This window comes from Pan troglodytes, chromosome 1 (genome assembly GCF_028858775.2).
Source record: "Pan troglodytes isolate AG18354 chromosome 1, NHGRI_mPanTro3-v2.0_pri, whole genome shotgun sequence".
Taxonomy (NCBI): Eukaryota; Metazoa; Chordata; class Mammalia; order Primates; family Hominidae; genus Pan; species Pan troglodytes.
This window is the reverse complement of record NC_072398.2, coordinates 182,695,731-182,721,163: the sequence shown is the minus strand read 5'-3', so window position 1 is coordinate 182,721,163 and position 25,433 is coordinate 182,695,731. Positions and strand designations below refer to the sequence as shown.

At 37.1% G+C, this 25,433-nt stretch overlaps 1 long non-coding RNA gene across 1 annotated transcript; it reads right to left on the bottom strand.

Annotated features, from left to right (window-relative positions):
- Positions 1-737: 737 nt before the first annotated feature.
- Positions 738-25,120, bottom strand: LOC134807065 (uncharacterized). Its single transcript, XR_010146631.1, has 3 exons — positions 11,519-25,120; positions 8,654-8,725; positions 738-5,576 (listed from the first exon to the last, which is right to left on the bottom strand). It is a non-coding gene; the product is annotated as an uncharacterized LOC134807065 (long non-coding RNA).
- Positions 25,121-25,433: the final 313 nt, after the last annotated feature.

Genomic DNA, 25,433 nt, shown 5'->3' with positions numbered 1-25,433 from the left:
GAAAGGAAAAATCCATCAGTAGATAAAGGGATAAACAAAATCTTATACATACACATAGAATACTATTCAGCCATGTAAAAAGGACAGCTAAATGATGATATCTCGTGGACAAAAAGAGGGGAACAACACACACTGGGGCCTACTTGAGAGTGGAGAGTGGGAGGAGGGAGAGGATCAGAAAAAATAACAATTGGGTACTAAATTTAGTACCTGCATGATAAAACAATCTGTATAATAAACATTCGTGACACCAGTTTACCTGTGTAACAAAGCTGCACATGTATCCCTGAACCTCAAATAAAAGTTTTTTTAAAAAGGAATGAATTTTTGATATATACTATAACGTGAATGGACCTTGAAAACATTACATTTACTGAAATAAACCAGACAGAGAAAGGCAAATATTGAATGATTCTACTTACATGAGGTCCCCAGAATAGGCAAATTCAGAGAGAGAAAAAGCTGAATAGAGGGCAGGGGAAGAGTAGGCAAGGGGGAGAAATTGTTTAGTGGGCACAGAGTTTATGTTGAGGATGATGAAAAATTTGGGGTATAGATAGTGGTGATAGGTATACAGCATTATGAATGCTGTACATTATGTACATTATGAATGCTGTAACCAAATGTGTACATTTGGTTAAAATTATAAATGGTTAAAATTTGTATATTTTACAATGGTTAAAATTATAAATATTATGTTATGTACATTTTACCACTGTTTAAAAAAGGATTGATAAATTAATACTGTACTAAAGCAAACACATCAAAATGTTAATTGTAGAATAAAAAATTATGGAAGGAAGAGCATGGAAGATTAATTTGGCTAAAGAACAGAATGTAAATGTTACAACTTTGACAACATAAACATGTAGTTGACAAAAGATAGAATTGAGAGGGCAAAGACAGAAGTGTTAATATCTGTCTTCTTACAAAGTAGGTAGTCAACAGATTGTTCAAAGTAGGTGGAGCAAGAAATAGAGGTTTAAGTCTGTTACTGAAAATTACATATGTAATCAATAAAATAACTAATAATAACATGAATATCAAACACTGGGAGAAGGGAGGAAAGGTAGTCAACATTAAATTTTCATCTTTCATAGTAGAGATTGTTCTTGGCTTGTTGAAGTCAAGATAAAAGGTATTATATCTACATAATATCAAAAGGAGTTGTGGAGGAATCCACCAGAATACCTAGGCAGACCATTCACAGAAGGTCATCCCTGGGTACCTGCAGGTATGGGGTAAGAAAAGAGAATATCATAAGCTGTACTACACTATTTGCAACAACATACTATTTTAACTTTTAAAAGTTAGTAGAATTACAAAAAGATAACCTCCTTTGAATGAGGGCCTGAATTAGGACAGTAGCCGTGAAGGAGGGGAGAGGACTGGAGGAGGGGAGAAGGCCGCTAAAAGGCATTCGTGAAGTTAAATCTGCAGGACTTACTGACTCTGGGGGGATGGAGAGAATTAAGAATAATTCCCAGGCTTTAGATCTAAAGAGTAGGTACTCTAATGTATTGAGATGTGGAAAGCAGGTTTGGTCTCGAAAGAAGAAATTATGAGTTCAGATTTGAGCACACCGACTTGGAGGTACCCATGGGATATCCCACTGGCATAGCCAGATAGTTTTTATATCTGTGAATCTGGAGCTTGATAAACAGGTTAGGGCTGTACACCTTCCTTATAATTACTGCTTGGGAAAAACACTAACTCTTCATAGGCCTAGTATTAGATCTATGGTTTTGTGTTGGGAATGGTGGTGATGTCCAGTGGTTTAAGTCACTTTTGGAACAGTGAGCTACTTGAGACTTTATTTTGTGGAACAAACTGGGAGAGTGAGAGGGTGGAGCCTCTTTGTCCAGCCATGTTTCTGCAAACTGGTTTGGATCATATATGTTATAATAGAACTTGGGGAGGCAAAGGCAGGGTGATGTGTCACCAGATTCCTCTTCAAGAAAAGGTCTGTTGCCCCAGCTGCTGGCAGTTCTGTGGGGAGGCAGCCCTCAATTGTCAGCATTTCTTTACCCACAGATCCACCTTGCCAGAGGTCCCACCCTTCCAAGAGCAGTCCACATCCAGTGAATAATAAGTATAAAAACATGGCCATTTCAGCCTAACATGAGTTTATTCCAATGGGCCATTTTAGCTCCAGCGCTCCCTGTGAGTTTGAGCAAGGTTGCTATCAGGCCTGCATTGCAGCTAAAATTATCCCCTCTGCCCAGTCCTTCCCTCCCACTGGTATAGATCCAAGGTCACTACATAAAAAGCATCCTGCAATCCAAACTCCAGTTTAAGAGTCCATGATAGGTGTTAAATGGCTAAGCAAGCTCCTTTGACTTTGCCTATTTGTAGTACTTGCCATAATCCCATGCTATGAGGACTAGATTGCTGCAGACAGACCCTAACTGAAGCACAACCCTCTGCATTTTCCATATATACTGGTGAGTAGCTAATGGCTATTTTCTGTTTTACAAGATAGAGTGAAAACCGGCTTCAATCAATCCAGCTGGACAAGTAAGAAAAAGACTATCATGTGTTCAGCAAATAACTCCATCCAACCTGCCCCAAAGACCCCCAGAGCCAAAGCCATTAAACTTTATGTGTTTTATTTTCTCCCTCCTGCAACCCTGAAGTCTTTGCTGACATTTGAAGACTGGTAATAATCAATGTCCCCATCCATGTTTCTGAATTCTCAGCCAAATTCATGGCTGTCTCATTTTCTGAGTCAGATGTCCTAATCAACTAATCCATTCCAAATAGCCTTGCTTCTGGATATAAAGGGGGAAGAAAAAATAAACATCTTTAAGTTTCAGGGACATAAAACTGTGATGGAAAATGTTCCTTATGGAAACATCAGATGGTAACAGAAGGGGTGTTTTACAAATAAACATAAATATATCTGGGACTTCTATGCAATGGCATGAATAAAATGAACCATCATTGGAGAAAAATGTTCATTCAAAATGATTTAGGGGGATTTAATTTATTTGTTGTTTTGTTTTTCTTTGGTATGTTTTTGTCTTTCTATATTTCCTGGACAACAAATTTTGAAGCCCAGTAAATGAAGCAAAATATATCTTGCATTCTACTCAAATTAATCTCAGGAACACATAGATTGTTTTCCAAGGGTAGAGATACATAAGGCTTTACAAATAAAAGGGATTTCAAGTGAATCCATTTTTTAAAATGACAGTTGCCTGATTAACAGTAGTGAATGTTTATTGAGCACTTACTATGTGCCAGCCACAGTGTTAAATACTTTATATGTATTGTCTCATTTAATCCTCCCAGCCCACCTGAGATAGCTAGGGCCTCTGTACAATGTGAATGATGCGTCCTACAGTTGCACAACATGGTAGCCCTCAGGTTAGGCATCATTTTCCCTTTCTCAGATAAAGAAATGGAGGCACAGAATGATTCGGCACCTTGCCACCAACCTACACAGTTGGTGCATAATACTGACAGGTCTCAAACCAAGCTCATTTGGCCAAGTCCGTGGTTCTTACTACATTACACAGTACCAGCTACTCTGCTGTAAGGCGTAACAATTAATTGTGGCAGGAGAGTGTCATCCTCATTACCACGCCTTCTTTGATCTTTATTCTGGCTGTTCCCTTGGCCTACACCATTTCTTTGCACATCTCTGCCTACTGAAATCACATGGATCCTTTAAGGCTCACCTCAAGTACCTGTAAAATTTTCCCTGGACCATTCCTTTCTCTAGCAGAATTAATCATATCCTCCCTTTGACTTAACAATATTCTGTGCCTGGATGTTTTGTGTTTTTTCAAGATGGGATAGTAACAGCATTCAAAAATGTTTCATGACTACAACTCCAGTATTCATAACATTGAGTCGAGGAGATATATTTCTCTTATTCTTTGAAACAGGATGGAGCATTTTTCTTTCCCCACTACCCACCACTCCTCACTTTATTCCTTTTTTAAAAAAATTTCTCAGCCTCTAAAGGTGATGATTAAATTTGTTTATACCTATTATAGTATTTTCCATATTGAAATGTAACTCACCTATCTGTGTCTTTCTTTTTAGGACTCTAAGTTCCTCAAGAGCAGGGATAGATGAATCTGTATCCCCTATCCTTGGCAGCTACCACTGTCCCTAGTACATAAGTGCTCAATAAATGTTCTTTGCATGAACAAACATCCTCATGCAAGACACATGGGGGTATTTCTGTGACCTACTAAGCTTGTCTCCTGGGTGTGGATTTTTATGTCTTAGTTCGGGGAGAGAAAAAAATGCTTATCAACTGTACTAACCTATAGGATGTAATTCAGTGTGTATTTATTGAAGTTAAGTCAAGTGTTACTGAAAGAATAATTTATTAAGCCATTTTAAAATGGCTATACTGAATTTGCAAAGCTTTCTATTTTAGCTCTTTCATTTGTGTTGTGATTGAAGAAAAGTTTCCTTTCAGAAAGAAAACACCATGAACTTAAATAAAATGTACCATAAGGTCTGTATTGGTACAATGATAAATTTTGCATCATAAATTGTACAATACTATAGTTAAAGATGTGCATTCTAATCTATCTGGGAGTGGATGGTATATGATATAGTAAATCATCATATAAAGAAATCTAAATGTAGTCTAAATGCTTTTATGTTTCTGTTATATTAAAATGTATATAAAATTAGAACATTTAATCAATGTAATTTTATCCTTACATATTAAATTGGATTTGGGGAGATAGACTGTTGACATCTACACTGACATACTCTTTAAATGCACCAAGTTCATGCATCTAAATGGAGCAGGAAGCAAGCACAAAATTCTTATAATAGTCAAAGCTGATGACATAACACCAATACTTAAAAGGCCCTGACACAGAACATTTTCATTCTTGTTTTATGCAATCATATCAAATTGGTAACCTGGTCCCTAAGCCTACTCTGCATCATATGCAGCAAATGTGAAAATATAAATTCTAAAAACAAAACAAAATTGAGACATATTAGCATGGAGGCAGTCAATGCAGACATAAATGATTCTACTCTATCTCAACAGTCCTACGTTTTATGCTGGCTGACACAATAAGTGATCTTCATATTGGGAAGCCAGAATCATCGAATGTATTCACATATCAAAACATCACATTGTACACCTTACATACACAATTTTTGTTTGTCAATTATACCTCAATAAACCTGGAAAAAATATATTCAGTATGTTTGAGGAGGTTAAAATGATGTGATAAATTAGGAAGTGTTCTAGTCAGTAAAGAACAAATTAAATATAACTCAGAACTATTTGAAAAATTCGGATGTTCAGAACTTAGAGTTCACATAGTGGAGGTTTTATTGCTTTAGGATATTCTATTATGAAGAATGTAAAACCTATTATGGCTAATAATTTTTTTTACTTAAAGGCAAACTTTCTAATGCTGATATTATTGTCTTTTCCAATTTAGATTCTATGTAAACATCACTACTTTTTAAGTTAGTTCATCTCTCGACTTTACCTAACTTCAGGTATAACACAACTTATCTCAAAACCACTCACGTGAGTCAGACCATCCTGCAGAGACTTTCAGATGAGGACATATGGTGCATTCCTGAAAATAAAAGGGATGATCTGATTATTATTTTTCCTCTCCACATTTCCCCAATCTTCACACTTGGTATAATACTCAATACAAAGAATTGCAATTTCTATAATATATGTTGTTACCAAATAATATCCATAGCACCTTAACTGTAATTATTCACACCTGGCAAGACTTCAGGTGTCATTAGACACATTTTCTCTTCATACCTTACAAACATTAAGATTACAAGAAAGGCCACATCCTTTAGAATCATGAAAACTCTAACTTCCCAGAGTACTATTCACTGTTTCCAGTGTGTTATTTTACCTTCTGACAAGTTTTATAAAGGAGAAGGGAATAAAACTAACTTACATTACATACAAGATGTTGCCTACATAGATGCCAGAAAGGGAAGCAAATGAACAGCTAGAACATATGGCAGTGAGCTGAGAGCATAAAGAAACTAGTTCTGCATGAGCAACAAGAAACATCTTGAAATGTTCAAGACATATGTGTTTTTAGGAAGAAGACTGAAGTGTTTCATAATAAAAACAGGACAAAGTGAACCATGAGTGCTGAATAAAGTTTTAATTAAAAAAGGGTTTTTAGCCTTCAATGTGAATATACAATATGCTTCACAGATGGATTTTATATTTAAGTCTTATCCAAACCAAAAAAGTAAGTGAGACAAATAAAGCTTCTGAAAATGGCACCAAGGCTAAAATGTATGTAAACAATGAAGAGTTCTGGTACAAACAAACAAGGAAGGAAGAACAATCCTTCTGCCATCCATTTTCCACTTGCACATTGCGTAAGTAGATCATATAACCTACCTTTGGTGCAAATACATGTCTCTCCAGTTTAAATATATAATAGACACACATAATTAGGGAAAAATCTAAATGTCCAATAGAGGAATGGTTAAATTACTTTCTATCAATGGGATATTAGCCGTTAAAAAATACACTTATGCATCATTTTAGAAAAATGAAGAAATGTACATGTATTAATGTCAAAATAGTAGGATACAAAATTTGTAAAAGAACCCCAACTTTAAAAATGCAAGAATATTGCAATAAAATATACAAAAATATTAGCAAGTTACCTCAAAGTTTTTACTTTCATATAACGACTTCTCTGACTCTTCCATTAATAGTTTTTACGTAACACTGCTTTTTAAAATCACAAAATAATGGACATTTGAAAAGTCTAATTAAAGTTGAAATATTTATCTAGAAAACCTGATATAAAACAAAAATGGTTCTAAGTTTATCAGAAAATATTTTCATATTAATCTTTGATGTCTAAATAATGGTGACCATTATCTATATAGCTTCATTCTTGTTTCAAGACAAGAAAAAATTATTCCTGAAGTTCACTGGCTATAGGCAAACAAAGAATGACAGGTAATCTCTACACTAAAAATCCAGGCACCTAGCAGATGAAGATCTGACAATAATGTATAAGAAGCACACAGGGCCAATGGATATACTTTTCTATTTTTTCCTTGAAAAAAAGTTTAAAGCAAACATAAAATGATATCTAAAGCTCTTTACAACACATCTAAAAAGCATGGGTTTAAGCTGGAAAATCTCTTGGCAGTGAGTTTGGTATTTGAGCATATCTTAATGCCAGGAAATATTTTTATATTGCAAAATATTTATTTTTAAAAGTTCAGCTGAAATTGGAGTTTTTTATGAGATCTTTAAGATGGATCAAAAGTATATTCAGAAATAGCTTTCCTTACAAGGTTTTTTGAAGGTTTCATTTCATTTAGAAGCCATATTTATTTATTGTCAATACCCACCGATGTGCGCCCCTACATGACACTCTAGCTCAAGAAAAGTGATCAATTTGCTGCTCCCAAACACACTTCATTAACCCTTGTTTCCATACCTTTATGCCACTGCTTAATTTTTCCCAGTTAACAGTAATTTTCTCCTTTCCTACCTATTGCAATTCGACCTGTCCTTCAGACTGAAGTCATGTCCCTACTCTACTCATAAAGCCTTTTCAGATAAATAACTTTAGTTCTCTCCATCCTTTGAACTCATACTACTCATTGACTCCTCAGCAAATATGAATTCCTTTGTGATATCTCTTACTATGATCTTTTCAAGTATTTATTTCATCTGCTAAACTACGTTGAAAGTTCTGTGAGAACATTTAAGAAGCCAGTTTTTGTTGTTGTTGTTGTTGTTGTTTTGAGACAGGGTCTCACTCTGTTGCCCAGGCTGGAGTGCAGTGGTGGAATCATGGCTCACTCCATCCTTGCACTCCTGGGCTCAGGTGATCCCTCCTACCTCAGCCTCCCAAGTAGCTAAGGCTACAGGCACATACCACCATGCCCAACTAATTTTTGTATTTTTTTGTAGAAGCTAAGTCTTGCTATGTTGCCCAGGCTAGTATTTTTTCTTTATGTCATCCAGTGTGTAGTTCACAAGTGCTCAATAAATATGCTGAAAGATGAGAAATGGCTGGAGAAACACTGACTACAAAACTCTTACCCTTGGCTTTAATGTAACCTTTGGGATGTCAGATACATCTGCTCAATCATATTATGAAAATGGAAACCCATTATTTGAGTACTCAAATATTTTTGGGGGAAGAAGACAAAATTTAAATTCTATTATAAGGCATACAAAGGATCTTGATGTGATTTCAACACACATTTCCACCTTATCTTGATCCCAATTTCACCATATACCCTTATACTCTAACCATATTAAAATTCTTTTTTTGTTGTTATACTTTAAGTTCTGGGATGCATGTGCAGAACATGCAGGTTTGTTACATAGGTACACACGTACCATGGTGGGTTGCTGCACTCATCAACTCGTCATCTACATTAGGTATTTCTCCTAATGCTATCCCTCCCCTAGCCCCCACCTCCCGACAGGCCCCAGTGTGTGATGTCCCCCTCCCTGTGTCCATGTTTTCTCATTGTTCAACTCCCACTTATGAGTGAGAACATGCAGTGTTTGGTTTTCTGTTCCTGTGTTAGTTTGCTGAGGATGATGGTTTCCAGTTTCATCCATGTCCCTGCAAAGGACAGGAACTCATCCTTTTCTATGGTTGCATAGTATTCCATGGTATATACGTACCACATTTCTGTATCCAGTCTATCATTGATGGGCATTTGGGTTGGTTCCAAGACTTTGCTCCTGTGAACAGTGCTGCAGTAAACATATGTGTGCATGAGTCTTTATAGTAGAATAATTTATAATCCTTTGGGTATATACCCAGTAATGGGATTGTTGGGTCAAATGGTATTTCTAGTTCTAGATCCTTGAGAAATCACCACACTGTCTTCTACAATGGTTGAACTAAAAGTTCCCTGAATATGCTGTGCTTCTTCATGCCTCCATGCAAGCTCTAATGGCCTACTTCTCCTCTTCTGACAAAATCATCCTTTAAGGTCAAGATGAAAGGCTGAATCCTTCATCTTATCTTTCTTCATTTGTTAAGGAAGTGGTTGCTTCCTCTTTCATGCTCCATAAGTACCCACCTAAACATTTCCTTCATATATTTACTTATATTGTACATATCCATAATACACAACATTTTATAACACACTGTAATGCATTTGTGAGAGATCCGGATACATCTTATTTATTTTATTTTATATTTATTTATTTTATATTTTCCTAGTGCTACTGATAATATCTGTATTATCAGCTTCATTATAAGCAAATATCAATATTTGCTTAATGAATGCATAAATGAACAATTTTGATAACTGCTTATATTAAAGGAGAAAAAAAAAACCCTGGGATTTAAAGGTTAGTCATGGATAAACCAAAAGGTATATAGTTCACATGGAATCTAGAGCCAAGCATTATGTTTCTTGGAGCTCAAGGTATTTTTGCCTGTTTTTATAAAAAATAAAAATAAAATCGATCCAGATGGTGAAGAGGCTAACACAATGAAAATATTTTAAAAGAAGGAAAAATTAAAATCAGAAAAAAAGTCCCATATGCTCCTTCCCACAGAGAAAGCTGTGAATAGGTGCTAGATCCATGGTTCTCAAACCTGGGTAAGCATTATAATCACCTAGAGAGACTAAAAACTTACAGATGTTAAATTTACTGCTTCAGGATCTCCAGAGGCTGGGATTTTTAACAGGCTTCCTGAGTGATTCTGATCAGTTAGGATTTGGAACCACTGACCTTGAACATAAATAATCAAAAGCCTCATCAGCTTTAGACCTGGATGTTATATAGTCATGCTTATCCCCCTAAATAGATTAATATTAGATATGTCTCAGATATTCTAGTTCTGAATCCTACACCTAGGAAAAGTTCTTCACAAATTATGACAATTTCCAATTATGCGTGGTGAGTAGATTACTGCATTTTAAAAATCCCATGCACTCTTCATTACTAAACATTTCTAGTAGAGCTGCTAACAAATTACAAGTTGACTAATTTCCTTTCCTATTCAATGTAGCAAAGGTGGGTTAATAAGTAGGTGAACTAACCAACAGGGACAGAGTAAGAGCAGAGAAAGCAAATGTTTGGAGCTATTCACAAACATATTACAAATGTTTAAATAATGGAAAACTAGCTTCCTCCAATATAGCAATGGATCAATCACTGAAAATCAAATACCACCTCTTAAAATCCAACATTAAACTCAATACCTAAGGAAAATCAAACAATAGTAGGGAAAAGTTCTATAGACTATTTATGAGAAAATACTAACATTTGAATGTAAGTCCTAGTTCAGACACTAACACTCCCACCGTGTGACCCACAGGAGACACTTAACCCAAACTTGAGTTTTCTTGTTTGTAAAAAATGTAAATTATAATCCCTGTTCTACCTAATTCTCAAACGTGTCATGGAAGGATACAATGAAATAAGTTAAATGCTTGAAAAGGATAATGGATGATATAAAATGCAAGCTATTATTTATGAAAAAAAGCTTATTAGAAATAGTTTTTCCAAGGTTTTAAATATTTGGTGGACAAAAATTCACTAAAGTCAAATGTTCTTTGTTTTCCATTTTCCCAACATAAACACTTGAAAATACTTCGTAATTCAAAAGCTGGCATCTTTTCTTTCATTTGGCAAAAACAATTCCCCTCCAGGTTTCCAGTGGAAGTGAAATTATTTTGACTGTTTTTGTTTAAGATTATCAACAAAAACCTCTCCAAATTATGCTGCTTCTATGCCAAAACACATTCTTTATGCAGCACAGTTGTAGGAATGTATTATATGTGAGCCACTGCTGGACCACAAAGGGGAATTAGGATAGCATATTTTTTTCTATCCATTAGGAATATTCAAAATATTTTCAACATGTCCTTGTTAAGTGATAGATTCCTTTTCAATATAATATTTTCTTTAACCACAGAATATTAGGAGCTATGCTAAGTAATTATTTCTGAAATAAATATTTTAGATGAGTCAAATAGTGAGCTATATAATAATAATAATAATAAATATTATTTATAGAGCCCTTACTGAAATGAGAAAAGTTCCCTTATCCCCATCTCAGGGCCTGCGATGGGAGTGTGGCTCACTTCTTCGGTGCCCCTGCTCATATCCCTAGGGTGTGCATGCAGACGGGCAGGTCGTGAGGCGGGCACCGACCCCACGGCTGCATCTAGGGTTTAGTGTTTACAGCTCCTGAAGCCCCAGTGGGCATGTGTTACAGTGCACTCTTTCAGTTTTGCCATCTGCAGGTGGCTTGCATTAATCAGCTCGATTAGACTCTCTGCCTTATTGCAAGGACAGAGGGCTTTCTGTATTCCGGGCTCTCATCTGAGTGTACTGGAAAAATCGAATCACACGTGGGCTTGGAGAATGAGTGCAAAGTTTTACTGAAGGATGGAGGTAGCTCTCAGCAGGTGGATGGGGAGCTAGAAGGGGGATGGAGTGGGAAGGTGGTCTTCCCCTGAAGTCGGCCACCCAGCAGCTGGACTCTCCTCCAACCACTGCTGGCCGAATTCTGCATTGTCCTACCTGGTCTACAGGCGTCTGTTCCTCCTTATCAGTGTGCACTTCCGCTACTCTGCTCCTCTTGATATCCAGCCGCCTGTGTGTGTTCTTCTGCAGCGTGTTCCTCTCGACGTCCAGCGCTCGAGTCTGTGACCACTAGGGTCTGGGTTTTTTTTTTTTTTTTTTTTTTTTTTGAGATGGAGTCTCGCTCTGTGGCCCAGGCAGTGACACGATCTCCGCTCACTGCAAGTTCCGCCTCCCGGGTTCACGCCATTCTCCTGCCTCAGCCTCCCGAGTAGCTGGGACCACAGGTGCCCGCCACCACGCTTGGCTAATTTTTTGTATTTTTAGTAGAGACGGGGTTTCACCGTGTTAGCCAGGATGGTCTCGATCTCCTGACCTCGTGATCCACCTGTCTCAGCCTTCCAAAGTGCTGGGATTACAGGCATGAGCCACCGTGCCCGGCCAGGTCTCGGGGTTTTTATAGTCACAGAATGGGGTACGTGGGGGGCCAGGGTGGTCTTGGAAAATGCGACATTTGGGCGCAAAAACAGGAGTGCCTGTCCTCACCTAGGTATGTGGGCACAGGTCCAAGGGTGGAGCCCTTGCCAGGGACCCCACCCTTCTCTACCCAGCACTTCTGTGCCCCCATCCCATATCATTATCATGTGCTAGGCATTCTTTTAAGCACTTGAGATGGGTCTACTTAAAAATAAAAATATATGTGTGTGTGTGTGTGTGTGTATCTATCTGTATGTACATATGTAATCATATGTTATAATCTTCTGAAAAAGGTGAAATCACATTGAACATTCCTAAGAGCTATGGAAACATTCATCTGGCTGAGCTCCTGTAGGGTCACTTCTGCTGAACTAGGGTGATTAACTTCTACCTCTAACATTCTCCAAATTGGAAAAATATGGTTAATTTTATAAAACGTAAGTGTGCTAAATTAAAAAAAAAATCCAGAAAAAACTTCCTAGGATTGAAACTGGTTTTAGAGAACATACTCTCAAACTAAATTTATTTTTGTTTTAAAAATACTACCTTAACTGTATAACATATAAATGGATAATATTCTCTAACTGAACTCGTGTTTAGCTTCACATGTAAAACCTACATAGAACTTCCTTACCAATATGCACAAGGTATAAAAGGTTAATAGAATGTTTTTAAAAACTGAAATAATGACACTAAGGCAGCTGTCTATGCCTGGATGGATTTGTGCACAAAACAATGAAACTAATGACAGGGAAAAAGGTACAAAATTATCTTTATGCATCTACTATTTATCAGGTACAGTCTAGTCACTTTGCATCTTTTACCTCATGCAGTCTTCATAGTAACCATCCTAGGTGGGTATTATTCCCATTCCATGGACAGTAAAATTAAGGTTTGAGATCTCTAGGTATTCCCACATTACAGACTCTAAGCCCACATATATAGTGCTGTTTTTATTATCTCACACAGCCTACATAAATTAAATAACTAGTAAATTTAAGAGCCATATCAAAATATCTGAACACAGTAATTTGGTCCTATGTCTTAAAATAATTCTTATATTTTTCTATACATATTCAAATAGCCCATTTTTTTCTCTGATCAAATCCTCAACATCTTCCCAAGTACTATCTCTACTGACTTTGAATTTTAGTCATCACAATGACCATTTAATGAACACCATGCATTGTACTAGGTACTCCATGTACATTAGCTCTTTAAACAATTACAACAACTCTATGAAAATATCTTCCATTCTACCAGTGAGAAAGCATGTTTCCATAAAAGTTAAAGAATACAGAGGTGACAAATTTAGAGAATGAAATCCAGGGTCTGTTCAACTGTAGAACCAACAATACTGCCATTATGCCAAATGGAATATTTTTCAAACTACAAATACTGTTTACCAGATCATTCATAAAAGCAAGGTATTATGATAAGGCCTAATATATGACAAAGAATGTCCATACATATTTTCCCATTTAATCATAACACTTATCTGAAGAATGGAGGACATTTATTATCCTATTTCATAGGTAGACAAAGATGAGGTTCAGAAGGTTGAAAGGCAGTGCTTTTTCTATGATACAATGTTGCTGTCAGTCTTTTGGTAATAGAAATACATATATAATATAATAAATATGTAAAGTATAAATACACTTATATAACAAACATAAATAAATCATATGTATTTCAAATATACATTTGGTATATAAAATTTAAAATATATATAAATAAATCCTTCTCCAACCTTTGTCTGCTTATATAACTAATTTTACCTTTAAAAAAAAAGAAATCAGTAAATTAGTGAAGAGTTATTTTCATTGATCAATGAAAGTCTCTAACAAGATACACTTATTCTCAATTCTATGGCAGCTGTTCAAAGACACTGTCTTTCATTAAGAGTTTTTTCCTCACCTTCCTTCTGAATTCTATGATATACCAAAAAAAGCTAAACTTCTTTAAATTTTTACTGAAACAGAAATGTAGTGATGCTTAAACGTGTGGTTACTCAGCTAAAGAGGTGATTGGGGTTCCAGAGGAAGTGCATCCTAAGTCTTTACCTAGAACTATCCCATACATAACTCCGGTGCCCATGAACTCTCAGGTCAGTTAAAATAATTCTGCATTGATGTGCCTTTCATACACTTCCGCCAATTTCTTCCTTAGTTCATGAGATAATCTCTTTGTTTTTAGTGCTCAGATGTTGGAAATTTGCTATAGGTTTTAATGCGTAAAGGTAAGTTCACTTATTTTATCCACTGAAGTTCTTTCTGAAGAGATACCAGCTCCACCATTTAAAAACATATGAACTATAACAAACTGAGTTTTTTAACCACTTATCCAGTTGAGAGGCAGAGTTGGGTTTACCTTCAAGTCCAAGCTTTCTCATTTACTGGTTGTGTTTATCACTGGCTAATCACAGCAGTTTAATTTCTCAGTTTCCTAGTCTGTAAAACTGAGATTACACATACCTACCCCCTACTACACAGATATGTTGTGAAAATCAAATAAAAAAAAGATGTAAATTACCGAGTACAGATGGCAGTCCTTAATAAATATTAGTTTAATTCCCTTGGTTTAAGACCTTTAAAAAATATACTAAGGTCAGAAGAAGAGGAAAAAAAAAAAAACCATCTTCCCACTCCACAAAAAAACCTGTAAACTTTCATATACTATACAAATTAGAGGAGAATATGTTATCCTCCATCAGGCTCCTCAGCTTGAATGCAACATACCAAGATTTAAGATATAACTTAAACAATGCTGCATTTCACTGAGATGATTTTGTTTGAATATTCACATAAATACCCTACTTATCATATTAACTCTTAATTAAGACAGCTAACCATAGTTTCTAGATTAAGTTGGTTGCATTTGAAAGCTAGAAGATAGAGAATTATTCAATCTTTGAGTCAAAAATGAACTGTTTGTGAATGACAAAAGATAAGGCATTGGGAAAGAAAATATTTAAGGCTCATCTTTGGAACCAAGAAATTTGCATTTAATAAAAGAGGTTTAAACTCCATTGAAATATAAGGTGCTCAAAACCATTGCAGGCAATTGCTACCTCAATCCACTTTCTAACATTATACTTATCACCCCTTGCAGTAGCAGTTTAGGAGCTGGTCTTAGTCACCTGAGCTCCATGTATATTAGTTAGTTAACCAAGTAATAAACAAAAAGGCAGGCCATTATATTAGAAAACTTCTTATTTAAAAAAATTTAAGAGTATCCATTTGAAAATCAGATTTCATTATGGAAACATTAACTCTGAACTGAGGAACTATTTCTTTCTTCTTGAGTACTGTGGGTACAACCAAGATGTTTCTCTCATCCTTTTCATTTTTATGTCTCTTGGCTGCAAATACAGGTAGACTTGCTGATAGCAACAACCCTGTTAGACTTCTCATCTCCTATATCCAAATAGAAATAGGCTTTGTATTGCTTTTGCTGGCCCTTCGATGTGTTTTTTCTTTCATGCAGTCATTCAACAAAATTTGATTGAACAACTAGGCCATGGGATGCACAGTTAAACAACTAGAATAGCAATCTGCACTAGGGATGCAGATTTAACAACTAGGCCATGGGATGCAGAGGTAAACAAGGCCCCAAATCACTGACCAGTAAAAACAGGTAAGATAGTCACTGATAATTCAGTTTGCTAAGTGCTATAATAAAGATATGTCCAGTTTGTGATGCCATGGATATAAAAATGAAGAAATGACCCTTCCCTAGAAGAGCCTACACACAATATGCTAAACATGAGTCAATCAATAGATATTGTACTGTAATTGTTGACTTGTCTGTCCCACCATCAATAGTCAGGGTAAGCTCCTTGAGTTCAGAAATCCTGATTTATCTCACTCTCATGTCCAGTACTTTCATGAAGGTCATCTACAAATATAGCAAAATGCACTTTCTTGAAAATCTCCTTAGTAGCTTTATTGAGGTATCATTGACATAAAAAATTTTATGTAATTAAGGCATAACTTGACGTTTTGATATATGTATACACTATAAAATGATGTCAATCAAGCTAATTAACATATCCATCACCTCTACATAGTTACCATTTGTGTTTGTGTCTGTTGAGAAGATTTAAGACCTGTCTTCTTAGCAAATATTAATTATACAACACAGTTTATTAACTATCATCACCATGTTGTACATTAGATGTCCAGAAGTTATTCATCTTTCATAGCTTAAACTTTGTACCCTTTGATCAATATCACCCCATTTCTTTCTCCCCTCAATCCCTGGCAACCACCATCCTACTTCTACTTCTATGAGTTTGACTATTTGAGATTCTCATATGAGTGAGATCATGAAGTATTTTTCTGTGTCTTGCTTATTTTGCTTAGCAAGATGCCATAAAACTCCATCCATGTAGTCACAAATGGCAGGATTTCCTTCTTTTATTAAGGCAGAATAGTATTCCTTTGTGTATATATATACTACATTTTATTTTCCATTCATCCATTGGTGGACACTTAGGTTGACTCCATATCTTGGCTATTGTGAGTAATACTGTAATGAACATAGTAATATAGATACCTCTTTGCAATTCTTATTTCAATTCCTTTGAATATATACCCAGAAGTGAAATTGTTGGATCATATGATAGTTCTATTTTTAATTTTTTAAGTCACCTTCATACTGATTTCCATAACGGCTATGGAAAAACACTTGTTACCTTTTGTCTTTTTGATAGTAGCCATTCTAACATGTGGGAGGTGATATCTCATTGTGGTTTTGATTTGCATTTCCCCTGATAATTAGAGACGTTGAGCAACTTTTCGTATTCCTGTTGGCCTTTTGAATTCCTTCTTTTGAGGTCCTTTGTCCATTTTTAAATTGCTATTTGTAATTTCGGTATTAAGGTGTATGAGTCCCTTATATATTTAGGATTTAACCCCTTATTGAATATATGGTTTGCAAATCTTTTTTCCTCATTCCGAATATTGTCTTTACATTTTGTTGATTGTTTGCTATACAGAAGCTTTTGAGTTGGGTGTAGCCTCAACTCTTTATTTTTGCTTTTGTTGTCTGTCCTTTTGTTATCATATCCAAAAATATCATTGCCAAGACCAATTTCAAGGAGATTTTCCTTATGCCTTCTTGTACGGTTTTGTGGTTTCAAGTTTTACATTTAAGTCAATCCATTTTGAGTTGATTTTGTGTATGGTATAATGGTCCAATTTTATTTTTTGTTTTGGCACTTGGATATACAGTTTGCCAAACATCATTTTTTTTTATTATACTTTAAGTTTGGAATACATGTGTAGAATGTGCAGGTTTGTTACATAGGTATACACGTACCATGGTGGTTTACTGGACCCATCAACCAGTCATCTACATTAGATATTTCTTCTAATGCTATCCCTCCCCATCCTCCACCCCCCAACAGGCCCCGGTGGTGTGATGTTCCCCTTGCTGCGTCCATGTGTTCTCATTGTTCAACTCCCACATATGAGTGAGAACATGAGGTGTTTGGTTTTCTGTTCCTGTGTTAGTTTGCTGAGAATGATGGTTTCCAGTGTCATCCATGTCCCTGTAAAGGACATGAACTCATCCTTTTTTTATGGCTGCAGAGTATTCCATGGTGTATATGTGCCACATTTTCTTTATACATTCTATCATTTATGGGCATTTGAGTTGGTTCCAAGTGTTTGCTATTGTGAACAGTGCTTCAGTAAACATATGTGTGCATGTGTCTTTATAGTAGAATGATTTATAATCCTTTGGGCCTGTGCCCTGTAATGGGATTGCTGGGTCAAATGGTATTGCTGGTTCTAGATCCTTGAGGAATCGCCACACTGTCTTCCACAATGGTCGAACTAATTTACACTCCCCCCAACAGTGTAAAAGCATTCCTATTTCTCTACATCCTCTCCAGCATCTGTTGTTTCCTGACTTTTTAATGATCGCCATTTTAACTGGCATGAGATGGTATCTCATTGTGGTTTTGATTTGCATTTCTCTAATCATCCGTGTGATCATGAGCTTTTTTTCATATGTTTGTTGGCCACATAAATGTCTTCTTTTGAGAAGTATCTGTTCATATCCTTCGCTCACTTTTTGATGGGGTTTTGTTTTTTTCTTGTAATTTTATTTAAGTTCCATAGATTCTGGATATTAGCCCTATGTCAGATGGATAGATCGCAAAAGTTTTCTCCCATTCTGTAGGTTGCCTGTTCACTCTGATGATAGTTTCTTTTATTGTGCAGAAGTTCTTTAGTTTAATTAGATCCCATTCTATATTTTGGTTTTTGTTGCCATTGCTTTTGGGGTTTTAGTCATGCAGTCTTTGCCCAGACTTATGTCCTGAATTGTATTGCCGAGGTTTTCTTCTAGGGTTTTTATGGTTTTAGGTCTTACTTTTAAGTCTTTAATCCATCTTGAGTTAATTTTTGTATAAGGTATAAGGAAGGGGTCCAGTTTCAGTTTTCTGCATATGGCTAGCCAGTTTTTCCAACACCACTTATTAAATAGGAAATCATTTCCCCATTTCTTGTTTTTGTCACGTTTTCAAAGATCAGATGGTTGTAGATATGTGGCATTATTTCTGAGGCCTCTGTTCTGTTCCATTGGTCTATATATCTGTTTTGGTACCAGTACCATGCTGTTTTCATTACTGTAGCCTTGTAGTATAATTTGAAGTCAGGTGGCAGGATCCCTCCAGGTTTATTCTTTTTGCTTAGGATTGTCTTGGCTATGCAGGCTCTTTATGGTTCCATATGAAATTTAAAGTAGTTTTTTCTAATTCTGTGAAGAAAGTCAATGGTAGCTTGATGGGGATAGCATTGAATCTATAAATTACTTTGGGCAGTATACTCATTTTTACTATATTGATTCTTCCTATCCATGAGCATGGAATGTTTTTCCATTTGTTTATGTCCTCTCTTATTTCTCTGAGCAGTGGTTTGTAGTTCTCCTTAAAGAGGGCCTTCACATTTCTTGTAAGTTTTATTCCTAGGTATTTGATTCTCTTTGTAGCAATTGTGAATGGGAGTTCACTCATGATTTGGCTCTCTGTTTGTCTATTATTGGTACATAGGAATGCTTATGATTTTTGCACATTGATTTTGTATCCCGACACTGTGCTGAAGTTGCTTATCAGCTTAAGGAAATTTTGGGCTGAGATGATGGGGTTTTCTAAATATACAATCATGTCATCTGCAAACAGAGACAATTGGACTTCCTCTCTTCCTATTTGAATACCCTTTATTTCTTTCTCTTGCCTGATTGCCCTGGCCAGAACTTCCAACACTATGTTGAATAGGAGTGGTAAGAGAGGGCATCCTTGCCTTTTGCTGGTTTTCAAAGGGAATGATTCCAGCTTTTTCCCATTCAGTATGATATTGGCTGTGGGTTTGTCATTAATAGCTCTTATTATTTTGAGATACATCCCATCAATACCTAGTTCATTGAGAGTTTTTAACAAGAAGGGGTGCTGAATTTTATCAAAGGCCTTTTCTGTATCTATTGAGATAATCACGTGGTTTTTGTCATTGTTTCTGTTTCTGTGATGGATTACATTGATTCGCATATGTTTTTATGGTATGTTTTTATGTTTAACATACTTGATTTGCATATATTGAAGGCAACTTGATCATGGCAGATAAGCTTTTTGATGTGCTGCTGGATTCGATTTAGCAGTTTATTTAGGATATTGGCCTGAAATTTTCTTTTTTTGTTGTGCCTCTGCCAGGTTTTGGTATCAGGATGATGCTGGACTCATAAAATGAGTTATGGAGGAGTCCCTCTTTTTCTATTGTTTGGAATCGTTTCAGAGGTAATGGTACCAGCTCCTCTTTGTACCTCTGGTAGAATTCAGCTGTGAATCAGTCTGGTCCTGGGCTTTTTTTTTATTGGTAGGCTATTAATTGCTGCCTCAATTTCAGAACTTATTATTGGTCTATTCAGGGATTCGACTTCTTTGTGATTTAGTCTTGGGAAGGTGTCTGTGTCCAGGAATTTATCCATTTCTTCTACATTTTCTAGTTTATTTGCATAGAGGTGTTTATAGTATTCTCTGATGGTATTTGTATTTCTGTGAGATCAGTGGTGACATCCACTTTATCATTTTTTATTGTGTCTGTTTGATTCTTCTCTTTTTTCTTCTTTATTAGTCTGGCCAGCCTTCTGTCTATTTTGCTGATCTTTTCAATAATCCAGTTCCTGGAGTCATTCATTTTTTTGAAGGGTTTTTCATGTCTCTCTCTCATTCAGTTCTTCTCTGATCTTATTTCTTATCTTCTGCTAGCTTTTGAATTTGTTTGCTCTTGGTTCTCTAGTTCTTTTAATTGTGATATCAGGGTGTCAACTTTAGATCTTTCCCACTTTCACCTGTGGACATTAAGTGCTATACATTTCCCTGTAAACACTGTTTTAGCTGTGCCCCAGAGATTCTGGTATGTTGTGTCGTTGTTCTTATTCGTTTTAAAGAACTTATTATTTCTGCCATTATGTCCTTATTTACCCAGAAATCATTCAGGAGTAGGTTTTTCAGTTTCCATATAGATGTGCATTTTGAGTGAGTTTCTTAATACTGAGTTCTAATTTGATTGCACTGTGGTCTGAGAGAATGTTTCTTATTTTTCCATTATTTTGCATTTACTGAGGAGTGTTTTACTTCCAATTATGTGGTCAGTTTTAGAATGAGTACGATGTGGTGCTGAGAAGAATGTATATTATGTTGATTTGGGTGGAGAATTGTGTAGATGTATATTAGGTCCACTTGGTCCGGAGCTGAATTCAAGTCCTGAATATCTTTGTTAGCTTTGTGTCTCATTGATCTAATATTGACAATGGGGTGTTCAAGTCTTCCACTATTATTGTGTGGGAGTCTAATTCTCTTTGTAGGTCTCTAAGAACTTCCTTTATGAATCTCGGTGCTCCTTTATTGGGTGCATATATATTTAAGATAGTTAACTCTTCTTGTTGCATTGATCCCTTTACCATTAGCAATGGCCTTCTTTGTTTTTTTTTTTTTTTTTTTTTTTTTTGTATTTTTTAGTAGAGATGGGGTTTCTCCTTCACTTTTGAAGCTTAGTTTTGCTGTATATGAAATTCTGAATTGGGAGGCTGGAGCCAAGATGGCCGAATAGGAACAGCTCCGGTCTACAGTTTCCAGCGTGAGCGATGCAGAAGATGGGTGATTTCTGCATTTCCATCTGAGGTACCGGGTTCATCTCACTAGGGAGTGCCAGACAGTGGGTGCAGGACAGTGGGTGCAGCGCACCATGCGTGAGCCAAAGCAGGGCGAGGCATTGCCTCACTTGGGAAGTGCAAGGGGTCAGGGAGTTCCCTTTCCTAGTCAAAGAAAGGGGTGACAGACGGCACCTGGAAAATCGGGTCACTCCCACCCCAATACTGCGCTTTTCCGACGGGCTTAAAAAACGGTGCACTAGGAGATTATATCCCGCACTTGGCTCGGAGGGTCCTACGCCCACAGAGTCTCACTGATTGCTAGCACAGCAGTCTGAGATCAAACTGCAAGGTGGCAGCCAGGCTGGGGGAGGGGCACCCGCCATTGCCCAGGCTTGCTTAGGTAAACAAAGCAGCTGGGAAGCTCGAACTGGGTGGAGCCCACCACAGCTCAAGGAGGCCTGCCTGCCTCTGTAGGCTCCACCTCTGGGGGCAGGGCACAGACAAACAAAAAGACAGCAGTGACCTCTGCAGACTTAAATGTCCCTCTCTGACAGCTTTGAAGAGAGCAGTGGTTCTCCCAGCACACAGCTGGAGATCTGAGAATGGGCAGACTGCCTCCTCAAGTGGGTCCCTGACCCCTGACCAATGAGCAGCCTAACTGGGAGGCACCCCTCAGTAGGGGCGGACTGACACCTCACATGGCCAGGTACTCCTCTGACACAAAACTTCCAGAGGAATGATCAGACAGCAGCATTCACGGTTCAAGAAAACCCACTGTTATGCACCCATCACTGCTGATACCCAGGCAAACAGCGTCTGGAGTGGACCTCTAGCAAACTCCAATAGACCTGCAGCTGAGGGTCCTGTCTGTTAGAAGGAAAACTAACAAACAGAAAGGACATCCACACCAAAAACTCATCTATACATCACCATCATCAAAGACCAAAAGTAGATAAAACCACAAAGATGGGGAAAAAACAGAGCAGAAAAACTGGAAACTCTAAAAAGCAGAGCGCCTCTCCTCCTCCAAAGAACACAGCTCCTCACCAGCAACACAACAAAGCTGGACGGAGAATGACTTTGATGAGTTGAGAGAAGAAGGCTTCAGACGATCAAACTACTCCGAGCTACAGGAGGAAATTCAAACCAAAGGCAAAGAGGTTGAAAACTTTGAAAAAAATTTAGACAAATGTATAACTAGAATACCCAATACAGAGAACTGCTTAAAGGAGCTGATGGAGCTGAAAGCCAAGGCTCGAGAACTACATGAAGAATGCAGAAGCCTCAGGAGCTGATGTGATCAACTGGAAAAAAGGGTATCAGTGATGGAAGATGAAATGAATGAAATGAAGCGAGAAGGGAAGTTTAGAGAAAAAAGAACAAAAAGAAATGAACAAAGCCTCCAAGAAATGTGGGACTATGTGAAAAGACCGAATCTACATCTGATTGGTGTACCTGAAAGTGACGGGGAGAATGGAACCAAGTTGGAAAACACTCTGCAGGATATTATCCAGGAGAACTTCCCCAATCTAGCAACGGAGGCCAACATTCAGATTCAGGAAATACAGAAACGCCACAAAGATACTCCTCGAGAAGAGCAACTCCAAGACACATAATTGTCAGATTCACCAAAGTTTAAATAAAGGCAAAAATGTTAAGGGCAGCCAGAGAGAAAGGTCAGGTTACCCACAAAGGGAAGCCCATCAAACTAACAGCGGATCGCTCAGCAGAAACTCTACAAGCCAGAAGAGAGTGGGGGCCAATATTCAACATTCTTAAAGAAAAGAATTTTCAATCCAGAATTTCATATCCAGCCAAACTAAGCTTCATAAGTGAAGGAGAAATAAAATACTTTACAGACAAGCAAATGCTGAGAGATTTTGTCACCACCAGGCCTGCCCTAAAAGAGCTCCTGAAGGAAGCATTAAACATGGAAAGGAACAACCGGTATCAGCCACTGCAAAAACATGCCAAATTGTAAAGACCATCGAGGCTAGGAAGAAACTGCATCAACTAACGAGTAAAATAACCAGATAACATCAAAATGATAGGATCAAATTCACACATAATGATATTAACTTTAAATGTAAATGGATTAAATGCTCCAATTAAAAGACACAGACGGGCAAACTGGACAAAGAGTCAAGACCCATCAGTGGGCTGTATTCAGCAAACCCATCTCATGTGCAGAGACACACATAGGCTCAAAATAAAAGGATGGAGGAAGATCTACCAAGTAAATGGAAAACAAAAAAAGGCAGGGGTTGCAATCCTAGTCTCTGATAAAACAGACTTTAAACCAACAAAGATAAAAAGAGACAAAGAAGCCCATTACATAATGGTAAAGGGATCAATTCAACAAGAAGAGCTAACTATCCTAAATATATATGCACCCAATACAGGAGCATGCAGATTCATAAAGCAAGTCCTGAGTGACCTACAAAGAGACTTAGACTCCCACACAATAATAAAGGGAGACTTTAACACTCCCCTGTCAACAATAGACAGATCAACGAGACAGAAAGTTAACAAGTATACCCAGGAATTGAAGTCAGCTCTGCACCAAGTGGACCTAATAGACATCTAAAGAACTCTCCACCCCAAATCAACAGAATATACATTCTTTTCAGCACCACACCACACCTATTCCAAAACTGACCACATACTTGGAAGTAAAGCACTCCTCAGCAAATGTAAAAGAACAGAAATTATAACAAACTGTCTCTCAGACCACAGTGCAATCAAACTAGAACTCAGGATTAAGAAACTCACTCAAAACCACTCAACTACAAGGAAACTGAACAACCTGCTCCTGAGTGACTACTGGGTACATAACGAAATGAAGGCAGAAATAAAGATGTTCTTTGAAACCAACGAGAACAAAGACACAACATACCAGAATCTCTGGGACACATTCAAAGCAGTGTGTAGAGGGAAATTTATAGCACTAAATGCCCACAAGACAAAGCAGGAAAGATGCAAAATTGAACATCACAATTAAAAGAACTAGAAAAGCAAGAGCAAACACATTCAAAAGCTAGCAGAAGGCAAGAAATAACTAAAATCAGAGCAGAACTGAAGGAAATAGAGACACAAAAAACCCTTCAAAAAATTAGTGAATCCAGGAGCTGGTTTTTTGAGAGAATCAACAAAATAGATAGACCGCTAGCAAGACTAATAAAGAAGAAAAGAGAGAAGAATCAAATAGATGCAATAAAAAATGATAAAGGGGATATCACCACCGATCACACAGAAATACAAACTACCATCAGAGAATACTACAAACACCTCTACGCAAATAAACTAGAAAATCTAGAAGAAATGGATAAATTCCTCGACACATAACACCCTCCCAAGATTAAACCAGGAAGAAGTTGACTCTCTGAATAGACCAGTAACAGACTCTGAAATTGTGGCAATAATCAATAGCTTACCAACCAAAGAGAGTCCAGGACCAGATGGATTCACAGCCGAATTCTGCCAGAGGTACAAGGAGGAACTGGTACCATTCCTTCTGAAACTATTCCAATCAATAGAAAAAGAGGGAATCCTCCCTAACTCATTTTATGAGGCCAGCATCATCCTGATACCAAAGCCGAGCAGAGACACAACCAAAAAAGAGAATTTTAGACCAATATCCTTGATGAACATTGATGCAAAAATCCTCAATAAAATACTGGCAAATCGAATCCAGCAGCATATCAAAAAGCTTATCCACCATGATCAAGTGGGCTTCATCCCTGGGATGCAAGGCTGGTTCAATATACACAAATCAATAAACATAATCCAGCATATAAACAGAACCAAAGACAAACACCACATGATTATCTCAATAGATGCAGAAAAGGCCTTTGATAAAATTCAACAACCCTTCATGCTAAAAACTCTCAATAAATTAAGTATTGATGGGATGTATCTCAAAATAATAAGAGCTATCTATGACAAACCCACAGCCAATATCATACTGAATGGGCAAAAACTGGAAGCATTCCCTTTGAAAACTGGCACAAGACAGGGATGCCCTCTCTCACCACTCCTATTCAACATAGTGTTGGAAGTTCTGGCCAGGGCAATTAGGCAGGAGAAGGAAATAAAGGGTATTCAATTAGGAAAAGAGGAAGTCAAATTGTCCCTGTTTGCAGATGACATGATTATATATCTAGAAAACGCCATCGTCTCAGCCCAAAATCTCCTTAAGCTGATAAGCAATTTCAGCAAAGTCTCAGGATACAAAATCAATCTACAAGAATCACAAGCATTCTTATACACCAATAACAGACAA